Here is a 15,074-nt window from a genome sequence, read left to right as displayed (position 1 = left end):
AATATGATCCAATGGCTTACATTAAATCCTACAACTTGAATAAGCAAGAACAAACACAGCAAATACATTTACACACCAACACACATTCCCAGTTTGTTATCATGCATTTTTTTTTCTCCCAACTACAAATTGAGATCGCAGTGTTCTCGGAATATACATGATCTATATCAAAATAACTAAAATACATGAAATAGAAGTTAGAAAAAAAACAAATGAATCAATTGCTTGATCTTAATTTCACATTCAGCTAGTAAGGTACACAGAAAAAAAATAGATCGTCAAATTCCCATGAGGGGCAATAAAACATATTCTCTCACCTAATCACAGGAATAAAATCTATATCTTTATACCAAAAACAAACATTATGAACAGAATGAAAAAGAAATTGTAAGAATCCTATGACTTAAATCTCATGTGCACATTTGTGACAAACATGAACTCATGCTCTATATACCAAGCTTCTGTGCCTGTACTTTGTCTTCATTTACATATATCCAATCAAACTCGTCCATGGCCGCCCGGCAGCAAACAAGTAGGAAAAAAACATATATATGGAATTAATCGAGATATATATTTCATGATTGCCACACCATCGTGTAGCCATCCGGCGTCGGAGACCCAAACCATCTATGCGTCAACATCTTCAACCCCTCTTCTCTAACCTCACAAAATTTTTCCGCCTTGTTTACACCTAAAATATACCCATTTTACTTATTTGGGCAATTTGGGTAAAATATGGTATTTGGAGGATTAATATGCAAGAAGACTAACTTGGAAAGATATTTAGTTGCAAGTGGAGGGTTTGGCACTATAATATTATTTCTCCTATTTGTTTGGGTGGTGGAGGTTTGCCAAGGGAATTGTTTAATCAAGACAAGTGCATGCTTTTTCATGCAAGTGGATGGAAGGACACCATGCATACTTTCGGGCAAGAATGTGTGATGAAAGAAGCCAATTTGCCAACTTACTTCTTTTAATTGATTAGTTTATTACAAGTGGGAAAACATGTGATGAAAGCTTGTGGTGGAAATGCAAGTTCCCCTTTTAATATTATTTCTCCATACAAGTTGGCAAGTGAAAAGCATGCAAGTTGTCTAAAGCAATGGAATACAAGCTGCCCAAGTTTCTTTCGGGCAGATACAAAACCTCAGCAGGAGGGTTTCCTCCAGACCTCTATAAAAAGGAGCAGATGCACAAGGATTGGAGACACTCAAACAAACAAACAAAAGCACAAACTCTGCTCAAACCAGATTTGCCAAAAGCCTTCTTTTATCTAGCTTATTAGTTCTGCTGCTCACTTGCGGTATCGATCTCATTTGTAGCTTTTTTGTACTCATTTCCAGCCATATAAATTACAAGCAATCTGCAATTTTAGTCACTTTCCTCTGTCATTTATATTTCCAAGCAACCTTATCATTTACATATTGTTCTATCTCTCCATATAAGTAAAGTCCTTATTTTTAAGGCAAACAAAGAACCTTAATTTGAGCAACTCCCACTCAAATGACACAATCTCTTGATTCGGGCAAATTCAGGTGCAACCTCAATCACTCAAATCCCGTCTACTAGCGGCATCTAGTAGTGGCACGCCCGCACCCACCAATCTCATATGTGAAGTAAATCCCCGGCTTGCCCGCAAGGCGCCATGGCGGATTTAGGGAGCGAACATATTTTGGCACGCCCGGTGGGACCCTTATATGGAGTTAAATCATGAACAATCCTTATGTTCATGATTTTTCTACTTTTTCGGAGGATGACGGTATAGAGCCAACCTGTGAGTTGCCAACTTATGGGTACATGGCTGAAGAGTACTCAAGTCCCATGGAACATGATTGTCGGCCAACTAATGGCCATCAAATAAATAATAATCTTACAGATTGGCCAACTTATGGCTATGATGAAGGTTATTATTCTTTTGAAGACAATCATATTCATGAATACTATGATAGGCCAACAAATGGCTTTGAGTATCAAAAGGCTTCCAATGAGTACATAGAGCCAATATATGAGATGCCAACTCATGATCATCCGGATGAAAGGCTCTACAAAGAGGATGTGGGCAAAATAGAGAAGATGTCCAAACTCCATGTGGCAAGCATCGAGTATGGTGAAGAGGTCACTCAGTGTTTTAAAAGGGTGGAGGAAAGCTATACAACTTTTGGAGAAACTTTGAAAAAGTTGATAGATCAAATGTGTCAAATCTCCTCTACAAAGCACGCTCACCCTACTACAACAAAGGAAGAACAAATCATACACGTTGATGAAGGCCAAACAATGGCCCCACCCAATGAAAAATCCATGAAAATGGATATGGTTGTAGGAGACCAAGCTAAGATGGAGATGATGGCTATTGTAGGCCAAACACCAACGCTCGGGGGGTATGAGCCCACACCTCATGTGGAGCCCGAAGAAGAAGAAAATAGCTCCTATAATCTTCCCCGCCAACACGAGCATGTTGTCCGCATCGAGATCTCAAGGAGGACAAAGCTTGGGATCAAACATGAATGGCCACCTCCTATGGTTCCCAAGCTATATGGCATGGCCAATTTAAATGATGGGTATGATCTCTCTACACTCAATTTTAAAAAGAGAAAAAGATTTGAGTGTTGAGAGAAAAATAACACTTGAGCAGCTAAGGGGCTTCATCCAATTTGCCCGAATGGCTTTCTTTTGTGTTGTTCTTTTGTGCATTTTCTCCAGTACCTTTCTCCTCCTTTTCCTTCCTTTCTCTTTTTGTTTCTTTCTTTCTTCCTTTCTTTTCCTTCCCGTCTCTCTCTCTCCTATCTTTCTGCTGCCCAAAACACTTTTATATCTATGTATCTATATTTATATTATATTATATTCTATGATAAAAGTGTTTTGCCCGACAAGGGCTGTATGTACATGTATGTTATAGTGGGGGATGGAGTATATATATATATATATATAGTAATATATTTTGAAAAATGTTGCCCGAAAGGGCTATATATATAGTTTTTTTATATATATATATTTTATATGTTAAATTGCTTTGCCCGAAAGGGCTATGTTAATATATATATCTATATATTATATGTCAAAAAGGACAGTGGAAGTTCTTTGCCCGATTGGGCTTGTTATATATATATATATATATATATATAGTATATTATATTATATGTATAGCTTTGAAGATAAGACAACAAAGAAAATATAAAAAATGAATCTGGTTTGTTTTAATTTGCCCAAGAAGGGCTCTCTCTCCTTTTTGCTTTTAAAAATCTGGGTAACCTTTTTCACTTAGCCCGAGTGGGCATTTCTGTTGCCCGACTAAGGGCTTTCTTTTTGTTGTTTTGGTTCACCCAAAAGGGCTTTGTCTTTATGTTCTTTATGTTTTACTGTTTTAATAGCCTGACAAGTCTTTTTATTTATTTATTTTTGTTTTCTTGCCCGTCAGGGCCTTTAATTTCCTTTTTCTGTTTGCCCGAAAGGGCTCTGTTTTCTTTGTGTGTTTCTTGTGTTGTTACAAAGAAAAGCCATAAAAATTAAAAATTACAAAAACATTTTGCTTTCATGCTTTTTCTTGCTTTCTTTCCCTTTTTGTTTTCTTGCTGGGAACTTTACAGAAAATATCAAAGAGTTGGGCAGTTTGTGAGTAGCCATTTTTACCCTTCTTTCCACTTTTCTCTTATCCAATGGGTGTATTTAGCCCGAACCCAAAACCATCCAATAAAACTACATTTTCCACAAATCTCACCCATAATCTTGGAATTGGAGGTTTTATAAAGAGCCAAATCATGGCTTTCCTGTGCAAAAATCTATCAGACAGCTTCTCAATGGCTATTGCAAAAGAGCAGGGGGTTATCTTGCCCGATTGGTGGTGCCCGATGAGACCACCATAACCATGCCCGACGGAAGTGACGTCTTCCCTGCTCACCACCAACAGACTCTGCATGTCTCCCTAACTCTCACCAGCTCCTACAACCAAGGGTCGGGCTACTTCGACGGCTACCATTGGAGGCTACGATTAAACCGTGGAGGTTGGATGGTGGGTGCAGAATTGTTTTTGTAGTTTGCCCGAATGCTTGATGAAAGTATGTTGCTGCTGCCCGAGAGAGCTATAATCTTGCCCGATGAGCAGGACATTTTATCTTGCTCGATGTTGTCAATCAAACGTGGGGCCCCATGTTTAATCTGGCAAACATATCTGAAGTGTTCTTGCCATGACCGTTGTAGCTTCAATGACGTGTTACCAAGCTGCTTACAAAAGAATTAAAGGTTCGAAGGAGAGCACTGAAACTTCTTGTAAATACCAGACTGTCTAAACGTAGGGCAGGCTTCTACAGCATGAAGTGGGCAAGGTTGACAAGATGCAAGCCATGGCCGCCCAATATGCCGCCTACAAAGCAAAGGAAGAATACGAGAGGCACTTCTCCAGTATGCCGGAGTTCGCGGGAAGAAGAAGACAACAAAAGCCAGCCAAAACCTGCGCTGCAACATCATGATGGAAGTGATAACGAACTTAATTCCAGCAATGTTTCCGCCAGCGGGGTTGTTGCAAAATCCCATGAGCCCGAGGTGGTGTTATTACTCCAAAAACGAATCCATGGTTGGTGTTTTGGAACCGCAGCTCGGGCAAAGAACATCAAACAGCGGATCAAAGTCTAGTACAGCCCCGCTCACTCCTTCCATTTCCAACTGTGTTGATGTTATCATCAAACTAGGGAGCTGGCAAAACGGATTCAAAAGGAGGCAGTCAAGTTTGGAAAGTTGTCGAAGATGTCTTGTGCGTTCGTATGAAGAAGCTCCAAAGGGTCCACAACTGAGAGATACTGATCAAGGAGCAGATGTGGTGGTTGCCACTCCCGGTCACTTGAAATAATACCACTGACTATTCTGGATCTGTGCTTCAACAAAATCTCAACGGCAAAATATCTTGGTCAACTTGCGGTGAACTACAACTCCTGGTAAGCCATCAGTCTGGAAGGACTTCTTCCCCATTTGATGTGCTACAACCGGCAGTAAATCAAGTCCAGCTTTCTGAAGGATTCTGCAGATCGGTCAAACATGACCACCTCTCTCCGAGCGGAACAAAAGTAATAGTGCATAGTCAGCATCACTACCTTGATCTGGGAAGCAGACTTATGAACCTCAAAGCAGGATTTCTCGATGCACAGAAGTCGGAGTGAGGGAACCATGTCAGCTATCATTCAACCACCAACATAACATCCGCAGCTTCTCAAACGTCCGACCCCTCTCAGCCAAATCCATGTTGTTTCCATCATAACTTCACCCCATGACAGTTCGCACCCATCGATGTTGGCTCTTCTATTCGAGAATCGATCAGTTTATGGCCTGGAATGGGTACGCATCGGGTGACGCGCCTCTGTAGAAAGAACTGATGGCGAGGACTCCGGCGCAAGGTCGGACTAGTATTCTGTACTAGTTTTTCATTTGATTATAAAATGAGAGAGCAGTATAGGAACCCCTGGAATGTGATTAGAGTGGGGAAGTTGCTAGAGGATTTCAATGCTCTTGTTGGGACCATTGCATTCGAACATTGCTGCGATAAAGATGGCACAACAAAGCCCTTGCTACTGGTGACTTCTTCTGTTGACAAGATAGGATCCTCATACCCGGCAAAAGTCCATTGCTCTTGCAGCAAACTCCACGGAGGTAGCCTATGATTCCAAGTTTGGAAAATCAGCTTCGTTTAACCCGATATTGCCTAAAGACTGAGAAAGAAAAATTGCTCTGTTGCCCGACAAAAGGTCCCTCTCTTATTATTTCTTTCTCTTTCTCTCTCTTTTCCTATTCCTTATCTCTTCTGTCCCTTTCTTACCCGAAAGGGCATCTCTTTCTTTTTTATTTTATTATTTCTTTCTCTTTTTCTGTATCTCTGTCGAAGTCTGCTTTCTTTGCTCTGCCCGAATGGGCTGTATATCTATATAATATATGATAGATTATATTATAGGGTAGGCCAGTCAACTTTTCTTCCCAAAAGCCCAAGTGGCTGTCCCTATCTTTCTCTCATTCTTCTCTCTTTTCCTTTTTTCCTCTTTCTCCTTGTCTCTTTCTTTTCCTCTTTCTTTCACTTTGCCCTAAAGGGCTCCAGAGATATATATATATATATATAGTTATATTATATTATATATTATATGAAAAGAGGCCAAAAGAAAACGACAAAAAAGAATAGTTGCCCAGTTTATTTCTCTCTTAACTCTCTTTTCCAGTTTGCCCGACTTCGGGCATTTTTCTAGTTTACTATCTCGGTAACCAGTGAAGATGCTCCTATGTTTTTTGGTATCAACGAGAAGGATGCACAAGTCAGACAACATTTTTTCCAATGCTAGTTGCAATACCAATTGCCTTGCTCCTCTTTCCAAAGTTTGTCAACGACAGAAGGACCGAAGAGGTAGACGTGCCTCTTCCTTCGACATCAATCCTGGCAGCATTAGGGTTGTAAGTTTCACAAACTTTGCTCAAATTTGTAAAACTTGGGGGGCACTGTTTACACCTAAAATATACCCATTTTACTTATTTGGGCAATTTGGGTAAAATATGGTATTTGGAGGATTAATATGCAAGAAGACTAACTTGGAAAGATATTTAGTTGCAAGTGGAGGGTTTGGCACTATAATATTATTTCTCCTATTTGTTTGGGTGGTGGAGGTTTGCCAAGGGAATTGTTTAATCAAGACAAGTGCATGCTTTTTCATGCAAGTGGATGGAAGGACACCATGCATACTTTCGGGCAAGAATGTGTGATGAAAGAAGCCAATTTGCCAACTTACTTCTTTTAATTGATTAGTTTATTACAAGTGGGAAAACATGTGATGAAAGCTTGTGGTGGAAATGCAAGTTCCCCTTTTAATATTATTTCTCCATACAAGTTGGCAAGTGAAAAGCATGCAAGTTGTCTAAAGCAATGGAATACAAGCTGCCCAAGTTTCTTTCGGGCAGATACAAAACCTCAGCAGGAGGGTTTCCTCCAGACCTCTATAAAAAGGAGCAGATGCACAAGGATTGGAGACACTCAAACAAACAAACAAAAGCACAAACTCTGCTCAAACCAGATTTGCCAAAAGCCTTCTTTTATCTAGCTTATTAGTTCTGCTGCTCACTTGCGGTATCGATCTCATTTGTAGCTTTTTTGTACTCATTTCCAGCCATATAAATTACAAGCAATCTGCAATTTTAGTCACTTTCCTCTGTCATTTATATTTCCAAGCAACCTTATCATTTACATATTGTTCTATCTCTCCATATAAGTAAAGTCCTTATTTTTAAGGCAAACAAAGAACCTTAATTTGAGCAACTCCCATTCAAATGACACAATCTCTTGATTCGGGCAAATTCAGGCGCAACCTCAATCACTCAAATCCCGTCTATTAGCGGCATCTAGTAGTGGCACGCCCGCACCCACCAATCTCATATGTGAAGTAAATCCCCGGCTTGCCCGCAAGGCGCCATGGCGGATTTAGGGAGCGAACACGCCTACCCTTTTGGCTCCACCGGCTGAAACCCTAATCCTGGGGTCCTGTCTTGGGACTTAGGATTCAGCGCCAGCGTCCAATCCACCATGTAAGCTGACAACCTCCTCCGAAACTTGGTCTGGAATTCCGGCCACGCCTGGTACTTGTAATGGTTCATCACCCCCTTCTCCATGCTCAATTGCCTCGTTATGTACCCCTTCTTTAACTCAAAGTGATGTATCACGTTCACCTGCAAATAGGCCACCGCGTCCAGCTGCACTATCGACTTGTGCCGCTGCTTAAACCACCTCCGGCATGTGTACCCTTGTGTCACGCCTTCCGCCGGATGAGTTGTTCGGTTTGAAGGATCGAAATCGTTGCACTTGACCGAAACCTGCCCAACAACGTCGTCGTTATGGTTGTTTTGGGGCAGAAGAGATTTCGGCATGCAACAATGCTATTCTTACCACATTAATATACCACATTAGTATACCATATTATGTGGCATCTGATGTGGCTGTCTACATTATCTAAATTAATCATAATTTAAATTAAAATTAAAACTATTTAATAAATTAATAATAAATAAAAAATCTGAAATTAAATGGTAATTGTGGCATACGAGAAGTCTCATCTCCTTCTTTCCTTCCCCGTTGCTTCTTCTCCCGTTTCTTCTTTCAAGCCATTTTTTTGTTTCAACCCAGATTTTTTTCAGCAGCCTCGCCATCGATGGAAGCAAATCTTTTTGTTTCAGTTCTCAAACGATTGAGGTAAGAATGCAAACCCATATTTCTAGTGTGATATTTCACCATTCGAGTCTCTTGTTCTTAACTATTGTATGCTTTTTATATTCCTCTCTCTCTCTCTCTCTCTCTCTCTCTCTCTCTCTCTCTCTTCTACAGGACCTGAGTAACCAGTCTAGCTTATTGCAAACCCAACTTTCCGAAATAAAAAAAGAGAATAAGGTGAATACCTGGAAATTTGTTCATAGAAAAATGACACTGGGGGTTGAAGAAGAACCCGAAAAATTGGAGGACACTAACCACGTGATGATTATTATCAGCCCCATATATGAAGGTAATTATTTTTATTATTTATTGGCATTCAGGTTCTACGTATTTGTTAATTTGATTCAAGAAATTCGAGTTTTAGTTTCATTTTTCGTTTATGAAAAGCTTGGAAAATTTGTATATACCATTTAGTGGAGGTCTGTAATTCTGAGATTAATAGAGTAAACAGAACGGTTTGAATGAAGCCCACTCGATATAAATGTATATACCCCATGCATACAAATGTATATACCCCAAGCACATACATATTTTTATAGCTCTAAAAACTTCAACGAAGTGGGATATAACTTTTAAAAACTTTTAAGAAGTGCAATATTTATAAATTTGTAAGCAATTGAGATTTCCTTTTTTTGTTTTTTTTTTCTGCCACTCGGTCATATTGTCATCTTGTTGTGCATCTCTTTCAAAATCTTGGTATCTAATTATCTGATCTTTGTGTTCCATTGCATGTGTTTAAATTCTTCTTTTCATTGAAATTTCTACTGCATAATAATTTTAAGCAAGTTACAATTTTTCTATGTCTTATGAGATATTAGTCTATACGTATAGGCTGTTAATTAGCTTATCCAATGCCCTCCCCAGTGATTGTCAACAAAGAAGTTCCATGAATTCTGTATTCGCCTCGTACAAACTTCTCCTCATTTTATTTATACAGTTTGAGTTTTTGTGGTTTTGGATCCTATTTCTTCTAAACATAGACTTCAATGCATTTCAAATATTTTGTAACAACAGCTAGTATGCAGACATGTTGCTCTTCTAATTCTTGTTGTACTAAAAGTGGAGTTTAATCAAATTCTTAAAAGGAGCTTATGTTTAATCAACGAAATTGAAAAACGAAAGGCTTATATCAAAACACCGCTTTCTAAAGCTATAAACCAAAAACCAATTTCTTCCAAGATTCAATCTTGCAATCTTGCAGCAACGCTTATAGCTCAAGAAGAATGCAGAGGAAGTTAAGCACAAATATTCATAATCTGATCATGAAAATGTTTCAACTTTTTATTCACATTTACAAGTTGTAGAACAATATTGATTAACCTGGTAAATCTACTGTATACAAATAGTGTCAAAAAATTGAAGCAAAATCCAAACAAAAAAAAAGTACAAAAAATCTTAGAACCAGAATGTTTGTCATCTAACTGCAGAAGCAATAGTATGAGCCCACCATTTAAGATTGTCTTTCATGTCAATTTCATTCTCCAATGCAGGAAACCTCCAATTCATTAATGGCTTCTCTATCTTCCTCTTCTCCCTGATCTCCCAAGCTTCAGAAAAGGTACGGCCTTGTAATTGCAGACTCATCAAAACTCTCATCTCTGCTATCATCTTTCTTTCCCAATCTTTGCAGCCCAGAAATGATTCTCTCCAAGAACCCTTCTGCTGACACACCCTCCAAATCAAAGTTGTCAACTTCGAGGACCTGCTTTATTTTCACATCAACCAGCGGCTTCAACTCCGTGGTGATATTATGTTTGCCAATATCAGTAAGTAAATAACACCTTAGAAAAGTTTCTCAAAACAGAAAAGAAGCAATGCTTTACCTGACTAGTGCATTGTAACGACATAATTTGCTGGTTTTGTAAATTTTCCTGCCAATGGAGAATTGGATTGCGTTAGTATCAAGAGGTGCAATAGCATCAGAACTAAAGGTAGCACAAGGCCACTTGAAAACTACAGGGGAAGGATACTCATAAAATTATACACTCCTCATTTGTATGTAATTGTCAATGCTTTCTTGCTAAAACTCCAATGATGTCATACTCACTACTATTCACATACATTCCCAAATTAATAAGTAATCAAATTATAAATTGCTACAATCTAAGGCAGTACATCATTTCCACAACTTCCAATTATCAGTGGAAACATTTTAGTAGCATATAATATTGGAAAGTTAGGCCAATTACAATAATCAGACAATTTAAAAAATAAAATTAAAAATTTTGAACCAGACAATAAGAACACTTCATAGTGCCGACCCTGTCAAGCGTAAGAATTCTAACATCGGGTGGGTATATACACTAAATTTCTTCATATGAAACCTACACTTGGATGCAGAGGATACCTTATGTGTTCGAATCTGATTAAGCGATTCTCTAAGTGAATCTTCCATTTCCCCCAACTGTTCTACACTGTTGATCTTATCAAGGCTAGTAAAATTCAAGATTGGTAAAGCATTTGTTTAGGGGGGCATAGACCATAGTAAAATTTCACTAGAACATAAATTAATGAAACATAAAATATGGCTCTCCAACCCAAATTTTCAGGTATTCACCTTAGTCTCTTTTTTTATTTCGGAAAGTTGGGTTTGCAATAAGCTAGACTGGTTACTCAGGTCCTGTAGAAGAGAGAGAGAGAGAGAAATATAAAAAGCATACAACAACGAAAAGTTAAGACCAAGAGACTCGAATGGTGAAATATCTGAAGGAAAATTTTTGTCCTAGCTAAGAACATGTGAGAATATTTGAACACATAGGCAAACTATTAACATATTAAAGTAGGCATGCATTCAAAAACAATTCTAAAACCCATGACTTTCAAAGCCTAGTGAATGGTGAACCATGAGACTCTTCAACAACATTAAAGAGAAGGAAGGATTTAGAGATTCATTACCCTTGAAGCTCATCCTTGTTTACACAAGGGATTCACCCAAGTGGAGGGCCTTCAAGTCACCTCCTAGCTCCTTGGATCTTCCTTGTGATTTTCTACCTTTTGATGCTCCTTTGCTCCTTGAGGATGTGAGGAAAGGATCTCCAAAAAAACACCAAAGATTTGGTGTCTCTAAGTCTCCACACCAAGGATGAGGTGTGAAGATGAAATGGATGACTTAGAGAAGAAAAGATTGCTAGCTATCTCTTCCCTAAGTGGCCGGCCTCTTTTAGAGAAAAAAGAGAGAAAGTGTTTCTCATCTTTGTCTCAAGAAAACCCTAATGAGGTAAAAGCTATAAAGATGCTTTTATATCTCTTTTCTTAGGTGAGTGGCAAACTTGCAATTAAGCAAAACTTCCCACTTCCCTCACTATGGTCGGCCATCTTAAGTGATTGGGCTATTTGCCCATATTTGTTTTAGTTGTCATACAACTTAAACATAATGAGCCTAGTGGACCAAACCCTTTTGGACCCCGAAGCCCAAAACTAACTTAAAAGTCCAATACAAACCTTTCGTATAATTAATCAACTAATTAATTAACCTTGACCATTTTTCAATTAAACCATTTAATTGCTTATCTATTTCATTTATATTTCTTCACTTTCATCCTTACTTGGTGTACGATCCATTAGGTTCCAATTAGCGAGGCAGTGGACGATCGTTACTCTTAACAATCAATTGTGAATTGAAACTTCATTTCAATTCTCCCTTTGATTAAGATTTAGTGTTTGCTAATCTTCAGGGCTTCCACAAACCATGAGTAATACCTAACAGCATGTCATGGCTACCCAAGCTAAATAGAATTGGTTGGAGAACCTATCCAGTTACAATTACAATGCAATACGGTCCTTCTCTAATACAATACTCTTAATCACATTGTTTGAGTGATAGTTTGTTTCATGTCTACTATCCAATGTAATACTTCTGTATAGGATTCAATTGAATATGATTTGGAACATACTTCCTAAGTCATATTCGTATGCTTTGGCCAAAGACTCCCGAATCATATGCCTACATGACTAGATAGCTTAACCCCAACAATGTCATGGACACTCTCGATGGAATGCCTTTGACATGATCAAAGATCAAGGACCTAATCATTAGACATCTATGATGCCTCAGGTTAAAGGATTACTTTGCATATTGCAACTAATGAGTTCTTACATGACATGTATGTTCAAACTCTCTTTTTATCATTGTTCAGTGTACTCGATTGCCCTTTCGAGCACCTACGTGTTTGTCTTAGTGTCCAACACTAAATGACTTGAGACTAGTCATACTCACGCTTGAGTTGACATAACACATACTAACCTTAGCGGATTGTCAATGCCCAATTGGCAATCCTATGGCTAGGAATGTTTTAGGAATGAATATAAGAGAAAGGTCTCGTTAATCTAACTTACTTAAATCACTTATCTCTTAGATCAAATACATTCCTTGGATTCCCTTATTGCTTAAACACATGATACAATAAATATTGATTAACAATAAGCTTTGCCCTTCATTAAACATATAATAGTTTAATACAATAAGTATTCCAAAAGCTATTACATCAAATGAGTGGCTTTGTGGGAATACTTCCAACAATATCACACTGGAAGTATGGGTTTGCATTCTTACCTCAATCGTTTGAGAACTGAAACAAAAAGATCTGCTTCCATCGATGGCGAGGTTGCTGAAAAAAAATTTGGGTTGAAACAAAAAAATGGCTAGGAAGAAGAAACGGGAGAAGAAGCAACGGGGAAGGAAGGAAGGAAATGACTCCTCGTATGCCACAATTACCATTTAATTTCAGTTTTTTATTTATTGTTAGTTTATTAAATAGTTTTAAATTTAATTTAAATTATGATTAATTTAGATACTGTGGATATTCACATCAGATGCCACATAATATGGTATACTAATGTGGTATATTAATGTGGTAAGAATAACTTTATTCTTTCGGCATGTGCTTTGAGGGTTTGTGCGACTGGGCGCACGAGTAAGGCGCGAACACGAATTCGTCCACGTCGACGTACATGATCCACTTGCATATACGCTGGGCGTACAGGGTGGTATGCGAGAACCCTGCTTCCTGCGTCTTGGGCCAAATCCAAGACAGCGTTGTAATGTTGTACCCCTTATCGTTGAGCTATTTTACGACATTCTCAAGACCGTCGTCGCTGTCGTTGTCGTAGAAGATGAAGCGATCGACTCCGATTTTGGAATGGTAAATCACCCACTCCCTTAGGAACTTTGCCACGTTGTACACCATGGTGCATACGCACACCTCGTCTTCCAATTTATTATGTTGAATTTATGTGGTCCCCACACTAGCATTAGTCTCCAGAGGTGGAAAAAAATTTAGCTGTGTCGGGAATACACTATGTGTTTTTATGAAAATAGTAGAAAATTTTAATTTTTAAGTTATTAACCTTTTAGTTCACATAACCCATCATTTACATAAGGACACGTCATGTGATGGTCATACTCAAAAATCTCTGCCAAAGGTGGCCTGGGTGAGTAGTACGCAACGGGCGGGACTACGACATTTGCGTCAACGATCTCCAGTGAGAATTTTATGTTGGAATTGACCGCTGTTACGTTGGGGTGGTGGCACCTGAACACCTCTTGTACGGAGCTCATAACAGCGGTTCTGACGGCATTGCTTTTGTCGTTGGTGTCGCCAAACATGCACCTGAACTCGGTGGGAGGTCGGTTGATGCCCTGGCGGTTGTCCAAAACCTTGGTGAACAGGACGACGTCGTCTTCGGTCGAGAACGACTCGTAGACCATGAAGTCCCACCAGATTAGCTCCGGTGAATTTGGAATCGGCACTAGCGTGTCCTTGTCGGAGCCCTTCCCCAACACAGGTTAGTAAAATTGGCGGAGACGCTTCACTCGGTTGGGCATGGGGCACATCAGCTTCATCCGGTTTGTAAACGGCAGTGTTTTGGAAGGACTGGCAGGCGAGGTGTCGTTGTTCTGGAACAGACAAACATAGGTGTCACTGCTGGCGAATGGCAGCGGAGTCTCTGGGGAGACGATGAGGAGAACCTCCCAGGCAGGGAGTAGACCGGAGACGGTGGATGAAGTGTTAGCAACGCAGGAAACGCCGTGGCAAGTGCGTTGAGTGGTGGGAAGAGGCTGATCGCGGACGGCGAGGATGGAATGGTGGCGGTCATCGGCGAGGGAGATGGGGAGATGGTTGATTAAGTCGGTGGTGCGGGAGAGGTGGAGGGAGAAGAAGGCGACGAGGAAGAGGGAGGCGCAGGCGAAGAGGAGGAAAGCAGGGAGTGGGCGGCGCATGGCTTCTTAGAGGCAAACAAAGAGGGACAAAAATGACTGAGGAGGAGGACGAGAATTTAAAGAAGGGTGGGGGCGGTGGTGGTGGGGAGGAGAGCTGGAATATCGTCATCCTCGTCGAGTTTAAATTATAATTTCGAATCGAATCAAAATCCGAAATGAATTGGGATTGGAATTGGATCGTTGGTGATGGAGGCGTGTTTGGATTGGAGTTTTAATTTTGTTGAGGAGAGAGAGATTAAATGGGATTTGGCAAAATAATGAGATGATAATAATGGTTGATACAACATCTTTAAAACATGTTAATTTTATATATTTAGTTATTATTTATTTCAATTTCTTACAACCATTAAAATCATATATGAGATTAAAATATTTTAAAAATATTATATGAAGTTGCAACTAACTCCAAATCTCAGACAGTAAAATGTAATTTACTCATTTTTTTTATGTGTAAAAAAATTGTGGTTGTTGTGGTCTATTTTATCTGACAAGGTTAAAGAGGGTCGGCGGCAAAAGAAAGAAAAAGTGATGTGTTTGTAGAATTGTGGGGGAATATGTGTTGTTATCCCTACTACATTGTGCCTTTATTTATAGTAGTGAAATAAGAGAAGATGTTCCTTCATCCCCAAGGAA

At 39.3% G+C, this 15,074-nt stretch overlaps 1 pseudogene; it reads right to left on the bottom strand.

The window, feature by feature from the left end:
- Window positions 1-575: 575 nt before the first annotated feature.
- Window positions 576-14,550, bottom strand: LOC126609356 (glycosyltransferase family 92 protein At1g27200-like; annotated as a pseudogene).
- Window positions 14,551-15,074: the final 524 nt, after the last annotated feature.

The sequence above is a fragment of the Malus sylvestris genome, chromosome 16, assembly GCF_916048215.2.
Source record: "Malus sylvestris chromosome 16, drMalSylv7.2, whole genome shotgun sequence".
Classification (NCBI taxonomy): domain Eukaryota; kingdom Viridiplantae; phylum Streptophyta; class Magnoliopsida; order Rosales; family Rosaceae; genus Malus; species Malus sylvestris.
This window is presented reverse-complemented; position numbering and strand designations above follow the sequence as displayed.